This window comes from Triticum urartu, chromosome 1 (assembly GCF_003073215.2).
Source record: "Triticum urartu cultivar G1812 chromosome 1, Tu2.1, whole genome shotgun sequence".
Lineage (NCBI taxonomy): Eukaryota > Viridiplantae > Streptophyta > Magnoliopsida > Poales > Poaceae > Triticum > Triticum urartu.
The window spans coordinates 576,207,552-576,218,630 of record NC_053022.1 but is presented as its reverse complement, the minus strand read 5'-3'; positions in this window follow the sequence as shown (position 1 = coordinate 576,218,630).

The window sequence follows — 11,079 nt, the reverse complement described above, 5'->3', positions numbered from 1 at the left end:
CAAAGTAAAATAAACGCAAAGGAAAAAGCAAAGGAAATAACTAAGTAATGTAAGATTAATATGATGAAGATAGACCCGGGGGCCATAGGTTTCACTAGTGGCTTCTCTCAAGAGCATAAGTATTCTACGATGGGTGAACGAATTACTGTTGAGCAATTGACAGAATTGAGCATAGTTATGAGAATATCTAGGTATGATCATGTATATAGGCATCACGTCCGAGACAAGTAGACCGACTCCTGCCTGCATCTACTACTATTACTCCACTCATCGACCGCTATCCAGCATGCATCTAGAGTATTAAGTTAATGAAAACAGAGTAACGCCTTAAGCAAGATGACATGATGTAGAGGGATAAACTCGTGCAATATGATGAAAACCCCATCTTGTTATCCTCGATGGCAACAATACAATACGTGCCTTGCTGCCCCTACTGTCACTGGGAAAGGACACCGCAAGATTGAACCCAAAGCTAAGCACTTCTCCCATTGCAAGAAAGATCAATCTAGTAGGCCAAACCAAACTAATAATTTGAAGAGACTTGCGATGATAACCAATCATACATAAAAGAATTCAGAGAAGATTCAAATATTATTCATAGATAGACTTTATCATAAACCCACAATTCATCGGTCTCAACAAACACACCGCAAAAAGAAGATTACATCGAATAGATCTCCACAAGATAGGGGGAGAACATTGTATTGAGATCCAAAAAGAGAGAAGAAGCCATCTAGCTAATAACTATGGACCCGTAGGTCTGAGGTGAACTACTCACACTTCATCGGAGGGGCTATGGTGATGATGTAGAAGCCCTCCGTGATCGATGCCCCCTGCGGCGGAGCTCCGGAACAGGCCCCAAGATGGGATCTCGTGGATACAGAAAGTTGCGGCGGTGGAATTAGGGTTTTGGCTCCATATCTGATCGTTTGGGGGTACGTAGGTATATATAGGAGGAAGGAGTATGTTGGTGGAGCAATAGGGGGCCCACGAGGGTGGAGGGCGCGCCTGGGGGGTAGGCGCGCCCCCTACCTCGTGGCCTCCTATCTTGTGTCTTGACGTAGGGTCCAAGTCTCGTGGGTCGTGTTCGTTGAGAAAATCACGTTCTCGAAGGTTTCATTCCGTTTGGACTCCGTTTGATATTCCTTTTCTTCGAAACCCTAAAATAGGCAAAAAAAACAGCAATTCTGGGCTGGGCCTCCGGTTAATAGGTTAGTCCCAAAAATAATATAAAAGTGGATCATAAAGCCCAATAATGTCCAAAACAGTAGATAATATAGCATGGAGCAATCAAAAATTATAGATACGTTGGAGACGTATCAATGCGTAGGTAAGAACGGTTCTTGCTGTAAGCCCGTAGTAGCCACGTAAAACTTGCAACAACAAAGTACAGGACGTCTAGCTTGTTTTTGCAGGGCTTTTTGTGATGTGATATGGTCAAGACGTGATGAGATATAAATTGTTGTATGAGATGATCATGTTTTGTAAAAGTTATCGGCAACTGGCAGGAGCCTTATGGTTGTCGCTTTTTTGTATGAAATGCAATCGCCATGTAATTGCTTTACTTTATCACTAAGCGGTAGCGATAGTCGTAGAAGCAATAGTTCGCGAGACGACAATGATCCTACGATGGAGATCAAGGTGTCAAGCCAGTGATGATGGTGATCATGACGGTGCTTTGGAGATGGAGATGAAAGGCACAAGATGATGATGGCCATATCATATCACTTATTTTGATTGCATGTGATGTTTATCCTTTATGCATCTTATTTTGCTTAGTATGGCAGTAGCATTATAAGATGATCCCTCACTAAATTTCAAGGTATAAGTGTTCTCCCTGAGTATGCGCCGTTGCTACAGTTTGTCGTGCCGAGACACCACGTGACGATCGGGTGTGATAAGATCTACTTTCACATACAACGGGTGCAAGCCAGTTTTGCATGTGCAGAATACTCAGGTTAAACTTGACGAGCCTAGCATATGCAGATATGGCCTCAGAACACTGAGACCGAAAGGTTGAACGTGAATCATATAGAAGATATGATCAACATAGTGATGTTCACCATTGAAAGCTACTCTATCTCACATGATGATCGGACATGGTTTAGTTGATATGGATCACGTGATCATTTAGATGACTAGAGGGATGTCTATCTAGGTGGGAGTTCTTAAGTAATATGATTAATTGAACTTTAATTTATCATGAACTTAGTACCTGATAGTATTTTGCATGTCTATGTTGTTGCAGATCAATGGCTCGTGCTACCGTTCCCTTGAATTTTAATGTGTTCCTAGAGAAAGCTAAGTTGAAAGATGATGGTAGCAACTACACGGACTGGGTCCGTAACTTGAGGATTATCCTCATTGTTGCATACAAGAATTATGTCCTGGAAGCACCACTAGGTGTACCACCCGCGCCAGCAACTGCAGACATTGTGAATGCCTGGCAGTCCCGTGTTGATGACTACTCGATAGTTTAGTGTGCCATGCTTTACGGCTTAAAATGGGACTTCAAAGACGTTTCAAACGTCATGGAGCATATGAGATGTTCCAGGAGTTAAAGTTAATATTTCAAGCAAATGCCCAAGCTGAGAGATATGAAGTCTCCAACAAGTTCTATAGCTCCAAGATGGAGGAGAATAGTTTTGTCAGTGAACATATACTCAGAATGTCTGGGTACCGCAACCACTTGACTCAACTGGGAGTTAATCTTCCTGATGATAGTGTCATTGACAGAGTTCTTCAATCACTGCCACCAAGGTACAAAAGCTTCGTGATGAACTATAATATGCAAGGGATGGATAAGACAATTCCCGAGCTCTTCGCAATGCTAAAGGCTGCGGAGGTAGAAATCGAGAAGGAGCATCAAGTGTTGATGGTTAACAAGACCACCAGTTTCAAGAAAAAGGGTAAAGGGAAGAAGGGGAACTTCAAGAAGAATGGAAAGCAAGTTGCTGCTCAAGTGAAGAAGCCCCAGTCTGGACCTAAGCCTGAAACTGAGTGCTTCTACTGCAAAGGGAATGGTCACTGGAAGCGGAACTGCCCCATGTATTTGGCGGATAAGGATGGCAAAGTGAAAGGTATATTTGATATACATATTATTGATGTGTACCTTACTAATGCTCGTAGTAGCGCCTGGGTATTTGATACTGGTTCTTTTGCTCATATTTGCAACTCAAAACAGGGGCTACGGATTAAATAAAGATTGGCTATGGACGAGGTGATGATGCGCGTGGGAAATGGTTTCAAAGTCAATGTGATCGCCATCGGCACGCTACCTCTACATCTACTGTCGGGATTAGTTTTAGACCTAAATAATTGTTATTTGGTGCCAGCGTTGAGCATGAACATTATATCTGGATCTTGTTTGATGCGAGACGGTTATTCATTTAAATCAGAGAATAATGGTTGTTCTATTTATATGAGTAATATCTTTTATGGTCATGCACCCTTAAAGAGTGGTCTATTCTTATTAAATCTCGATAGTAGTGACACACATATTCATAGTGTTGAAGCCAAAAGATGCAGAGTTGATAATGATAGTGCAACTTATTTGTGGCACTGCCATTTGGGTCATATCGGTATAAAGCGCATGAAGAAACTCCATACTGATGGTCTTTTCGAACCACTTGATTATGAATCACTTGGTACTTGCGAACCGTGCCTTATGGGTAAGATGACAAAAACACCATTCTCCGGTACTATGGAGAGAGCAACAGATTTATTGGAAATCATACATACAGATGTATGTGGTCCGATGAATGTTGAGGCTCGTGGCGGATATTGTTATTTTCTCACCTTCACAAATGACTTAAGCGGATATGGGTATATCTACTTAATGAAACATAAGTCTGAAATAGTTGAAAAGTTCAAAGAATTTCAGAGTGAAGTTGAAAATCATCGTAACAAGAAAATAAAATTCCTACGATCTGATCGTGGAGGAGAATATTTGAGTTACGAGTTTGGTGTACATTTGAAACAATGTGGAATAGTTTCACAACTCACGCCACCCGGAACACCACAGCGTAATGGTGTGTCCGAACGTCGTAATCATACTTTACTAGATATGGTGCGATCTATGATGTGTCTTACTAATTTACCGCTATCGTTTCGGGGATATGCTCTAGAGACGGCCGCATTCACGTTAAATAGGGCACCATCAAAATCCGTTGAGACGACGCCTTATGAACTGTGGTTTGGCAAGAAACCAAAGTTGTCGTTTCTGAAAGTTTGGGGCTGCGATGCTTATGTGAAAAAGCTTCAACCTGATAAGCTCGAACCCAAATCGGAGAAATGTGTCTTCATAGGATATCCAAAGGAAACTATTGGATACTCCTTCTATCACAGATCCGAAGGCAAGATTTTTGTTGCTAAATTCGGAAACTTTCTAGAGAAGGAGTTTCTCTCGAAAGAAGTGAGTGGGAGGAAAGTAGAACTTGACGAGGTAACAGTACCTGCTCCCTTATTGGAAAGTAGTACATCACAGAAACCTGTTTCTGTGACACCTATACCAATTAGTGAGGAAGCTAATGATAATGATCATGAAACTTCAGAACAAGATACTACTGAACCTCGTAGATCAACCAGAGTAAGATCCGCGCCAGAGTGGTACGGAAATCCTGTTCTGGAAGTCATGCTACTAGATCATGATGAACCTACGAACTATGAAGAAGCTATGGTGAGCCCAGATTCCGCAAAATGGCTTGAAGCCATGAAATCTGAGATGGGATCCATGTATGAGAACAAAGTATGGACTTTGGTTGACTTGCCCAATGATCGGCAAGCAATTGAGAATAAATGGATCTTCAAGAAGAAGACTGACGCTGACGGTAATATTACTGTCTACAAAGCTCGACTTGTCGCAAAAGGTTTTCGGCAAGTTCAAGGGATTGACTACGATCAGACCTTCTCACCCGTAGCGATGCTTAAGTCTGTCCGAATCATGTTAGCACTTGTCGCATTTTATGACTATGAAATTTGGCAAATGGATGTCAAAACTGCATTCCTGAATGGATTTCTGCAAGAAGAGTTGTATATGATGCAGCCGGAAGGTTTTGTCGATCCAAAGGGAGCTAACAAAGTGTGCAAGCTCCAGCGATCCATTTATGGACTGGTGCAAGCCACTCGGAGTTGGAATAAACGCTTTGATAGTGTGATCAAAGCATTTGGTTTTATACAGACTTTTGGAGAAGCCTGTATTTACAAGAAAGTGAGTGGGAGCTCTGTAGCATTTCTGATATTATATGTAGATGACATATTGCTAATCGGAAATGATATAGAATTTCTGGATAACATAAAAGGATACTTGAATAAGAGTTTTTCAATGAAAGACCTCGGTGAAGCTGCTTACATATTGGGCATTAAGATCTATAGAAATAGATCAAGACACTTAATTGGACTTTCACAAAGCACATACCTTGACAAAGTTTTGAAGAAGTTTAAAATGGATCAAGCAAAGAAAGGATTCTTGCCTGTGTTACAAGGTGTGAAATTGAGTAAGACTCAATCCCTAACCAATGCAGAAGATAGACAGAAAATGAAAGATGTTCCCTATGCTTCAGCCATAGGCTCTATCATGTATGCAATGCTGTGTACCAGACCTGATGTGTGTCTTGCTATAAGTCTAGCAGGGAGGTACCAAAGTAATCCAGGAGTGGATCACTGGATAGCGGTCAAGAACATCCTGAAATACCTGAAAAGGACTAAGGATATGTTTCTCATATATGGAGGTGACAAAGAGCTCATCATAAATGGTTACGTTGATGCAAGCTTTGACACTGATCCGGACGATTCTAAATCGCAAACCGGATACGTGTTTACATTAAACGGTGGAGCTGTCAGTTGGTGCAGTTCTAAACAAAGCGTTGTGGCGGGATCTACATGTGAAGCGGAGTACATAGCTGCTTCGGAAGCAGCAAACGAAGGAGTCTAGATGAAGGAGTTCATATCCGATCTAGGTGTTATACCTAGTGCATCGGGTCCAATGAAAATATTTTGTGACAATACTGGTGCAATTGCCTTGGCAAAGGAATCCAGATTTCACAAGAGAACCAAGCACATCAAAAGACGCTTCAATTCCATCCGGGATCTAGTCCAGGTGGGAGACATAGAGATTTGCAAGATACATACGGATCTGAACATAGCAGACCCGTTGACTAAGCCTCTTCCACGAGCAAAACATGATCAGCACCAAAGCTCCATGGGTGTTAGATTCATTACTGTGTAATCTAGATTATTGACTCTAGTGCAAGTGGGAGACTGAAGGAAATATGCCCTAGAGGCAATAATAATGTTATTATTTTATTTCCTTATATCATGATAAATGTTTATTATTCATGCTAGAATTGTATTATCCGGAAACATAATACTTGTGTGAATACATAGACAAACCAAACGTCACTAATATGCCTCTACTTGACTAGCTCGTTAATCGAAGATGGTTATGTTACCTAACCATAGACATGTGTTTTCATTTGATTAATGGGATCACATTATTAGGAGAATGATGTGATTGACATGACCCATTCCATTAGCTTAGCACCCGATCGTTTAGTATGTTGCTATTGCTTTCTTCATGACTTATACATGTTCCTATGACTATGAGATTATGCAACTCCCATTTGCCGGAGGAACACTTTGTGTGCTACCAAACGTCACAAGTAACTAGGTGATTATAAAGGAGCTCTACAGGTGTCTCCAAAGGTAAATGTTGGGTTGGCGTATTTCGAGATTAGGATTTGTCACTCCGATTGTCGGAGAGGTATCTCTGGGCCCTCTCGGTAATGCACATCACATAAGCCTTGCAAGCATTACAACTAATGAGTTAGTTGCGAGATGATGTATTACGAAACGAGTAAAGAGACTTGCCGGTAACGAGATTGAACTAGGCATTGAGATACCGACGATCGAATCTCGGGCAAGTAACATACCGATGACAAAGGGAACAACGTATGTTGTTATGCGGTCTGACCGATAAAGATCTTCGTAGAATATGTGGGAGCCAATATGAGCATCCAGGTTCCGCTATTGGTTATTGATCGGAGACGTGTCTCGGTCATGTCTACATTGTTCTCGAACCCGTAGGGTCCGCACGCTTAAGGTTTCGATGATAGTTATATTATGAGTTTATGCATTTTGATGTACCGAAGTTTGTTCGGAGTCCCGGATGTGATCACAGACATGACGAGGAGTCTCGAAATGGTCGAGACATAAAGATTGATATATTGGAAGCCTATATTTAGATATCGGAAGTGTTCCGGGTGAAATCGGGATTTTACCGGAGTACCGGGAGGTTACCGGAACCCCCCGAGAGGTATATGGGCCTTAGTGGGCTTTAGTGGAAGAGAGGAGACGTGGCCAGGGCTGGGCCGCGCGCCCCTCCCCCCTAGTCCGAATAGGACAAGGAGAGGGGGCGGCGCCCCCCCCCCTTCCTTCTCTCTCTCCTCTTTCCCCCTTCCCGAATCCTATTCCAACTAGGAAAGGGGGGAATCCTACTCCCGGTGGGAGTAGGACTCCTCCTGGCGCGCCCTCCTCCTGGCCGGCCGCACCCCCCCCCTTGATCTTTTATATACAGGGGCAGGGGGCACCCCTAGACACACAAGTTGATCCACGTGATCATATTCTTAGCCGTGTGCGGTGCCCCCTTCCACCATAATCCTCGATAATATTGTAGCGGTGCTTAGGCGAAGCCCTGCGACGGTAGAACATCAAGATCGTCACCACGCCGTCGTGCTGACGGAACTCTTCCCCGACACTTTGCTGGATCAGAGTCCGAGGATCTTCATCGAGCTGAACGTGTGCTAGAACTCGGAGGTGCCGTAGTTTCGGTGCTTGATCGGTCGGGCCGTGAAGACGTACGACTACATCAACCGCGTTGTGCTAACGCTTCCACTATCGGTCTACAAGGGTACATAGATCACACTCTCCCTTCTCGTTGCTATGCATCACCATGATCTTGCGTGTGCGTAGGAAAATTTTTGAAATTACTACGTTCCCTAACAGTGGTATCAGAGCCTAGGTTTTATGTGTTGATGTTATATGCACGAGTAGAACACAAGTGAGTTGTGGGCGATATAAGTCATACTGCTTACCAGCATGTCATACTTTGGTTCGGCGGTATTGTTGGACGAAGCGGCCCGGACCGACATTACGCGTACGCTTACGCGAGACCGGTTCTCCCGACGTGCTTTGCACATAGGTGGCTTGCGGGTGACGGTTTCTCCAACTTTAGTTGAACTGAGTGTGGCTACGCCCGGTTCTTGCAAAGGTTAAAACAGCACCAACTTGACAAACTATCGTTGTGGTTTTGATGCGTAGGTAAGATTGATTCTTGCTTAAGCCCGTAGCAGCCACGTAAAACTTGCAACAACAAAGTACAGGACGTCTAACTTGTTTTTGCAGGGCATGTTGTGATGTGATATGGTCAAGACATGATGCTAAATTTTATTGTATGAGATGATCATGTTTTGTAACCGAGTTATCGGCAACTGGCAGGAGCCATATGGTTGTCGCTTTATTGTATGCAATGAAATCGCGCTGTAATGCTTTACTTTATCACTAAGCGGTAGCGATAGTCGTGGGAGCATAAGATTGGCGAGACGACAACGATGCTACGATGGAGATCAAGGTGTCGCGCCGGTGACGATGGTGATCACGACGGTGCTTCGAAGATGGAGATCACAAGCACAAGATGATGATGGCCATATCATATCACTTATATTGATTGCATGTGATGTTTATCTTTTATGCATCTTATTTTGCTTTGATTGACGGTAGCATTATAAGATGATATCTCACTAATTATCAAGAAGTGTTCTCCCTGAGTATGCACCGTTGCGAAAGTTCTTCGTGCTGAGACACCACGTGATGATCGGGTGTGATAGGCTCTACGTTCAAATACAACAGGTGAAAAATAGTTGCACACACCGGAATACTCAGGTTATACTTGACGAGCCAAGCATATACAGATATGGCCTCGGAACACGAAGACCGAAAGGTCGAGCGTGAATCATATAGTAGATATGATCAACATAGTGATGTTCACCAATGAAACTACTCCATCTCACGTGATGATCGGACATGGTTTAGTTGATTTGGATCACGTAATCACTTAGAGGATTAGAGGGATGTCTATCTAAGTGGGAGTTCTTAAGTAATATGATTAATTGAACCTAAAATTATCATGAACTTAGTACCTGATAGTATCTTGCTTGTTTATGTTTGATTGTAGATAGATGGCCCGTGCTGTTCTTCCGTTGAATTTTAATGCGTTCCTTGAGAAAGCAAAGTTGAAAGATGATGGTAGCAATTACACGGACTGGGTCCGTAACTTGAGGATTATCCTCATTGCTGCACAGAAGAATTACGTCCTGGAAGCACCGCTAGGTGCCAGGCCTGCTACTGGAGCAACACCAGATGTTATGAACGTCTGGCAGAGCAAAGCTGATGACTACTCGATAGTTCAGTGTGCCATGCTTTACGGCTTAGAATCGGGACTTCAACGACGTTTTGAACGTCATGGAGCATATGAGATGTTCCAAGAGTTAAAGTTAATATTTCAAGCAAATGCCCGGATTGAGAGATATGAAGTCTCCAATAAGATCTATAGCTGCAAGATGGAGGAGAACAGTTCTGTCAGTGAGCATATACTCAAAATGTCTGGGTATAATAATCACTTGATTCAATTGGGAGTTAATCTTCCAGATGATTGCGTCATTGACAGAATTCTCCAATCACTGCCACCAAGCTACAAGAGCTTCGTGATGAACTATAATATGCAAGGGATGAATAAGACTATTCCCAAGCTCTTCGCAATGCTAAAAGCTGCAGAGGTAGAAATCAAGAAGGAGCATCAAGTGTTGATGGTCAACAAGACCACTAGTTTCAAGAAAAAGGGCAAAGGGAAGAAGAAGGGGAACTTCAAAAAGAACAGCAAGCAAGTTGCTACTCAAGAGAAGAAACCCAAACCTGGACCTAAGCCTGAAACTGAGTGCTTCTACTGCAAGCAGACTGGTCAATGGAAGCGGAACTGCCCCAAGTATTTGGCGGATAAGAAGAATGGCAAGGTGAACAAAGGTATATGTGATATACATGTTATTGATGTGTACCTTACTAATACTCACAGTAGCACCTGTGTATTTGATACTGGTTCTGTTGCTAATATTTGCAACTCGAAACAGGGACTACGGATTAAGCGAAGATTGGCTAAGGACGGGGTGACGGTGCGCGTGGGAAATGGTTCCAAAGTCGATGTGATCGCAGTCGGCACGCTACCTCTACATCTACCTTCGAGATTAGTATTAGACCTAAATAATTGGTATTTGGTGCCAGCGTTAAGCATGAACATTATATCTGGATCTTGTTTGATGCGAGACGGTTATTCATTTAAATCAGAGAATAATGGTTGTTCTATTTATATGAGTAATATCTTTTATGGTCATGCACCCTTAAAGAGTGGTCTATTCTTATTAAATCTCGATAGTAGTGACACACATATTCATAGTGTTGAAGCCAAAAGATGCAGAGTTGATAATGATAGTGCAACTTATTTGTGGCACTGCCATTTGGGTCATATCGGTATAAAGCGCATGAAGAAACTCCATACTGATGGTCTTTTCGAACCACTTGATTATGAATCACTTGGTACTTGCGAACCGTGCCTTATGGGTAAGATGACAAAAACACCATTCTCCGGTACTATGGAGAGAGCAACAGATTTATTGGAAATCATACATACAGATGTATGTGGTCCGATGAATGTTGAGGCTCGTGGCGGATATTGTTATTTTCTCACCTTCACAAATGACTTAAGCGGATATGGGTATATCTACTTAATGAAACATAAGTCTGAAATAGTTGAAAAGTTCAAAGAATTTCAGAGTGAAGTTGAAAATCATCGTAACAAGAAAATAAAATTCCTACGATCTGATCGTGGAGGAGAATATTTGAGTTACGAGTTTGGTGTACATTTGAAACAATGTGGAATAGTTTCACAACTCACGCCACCCGGAACACCACAGCGTAATGGTGTGTCCGAACGTCGTAATCATACTTTACTAGATATGGTGCGATCTATGATGT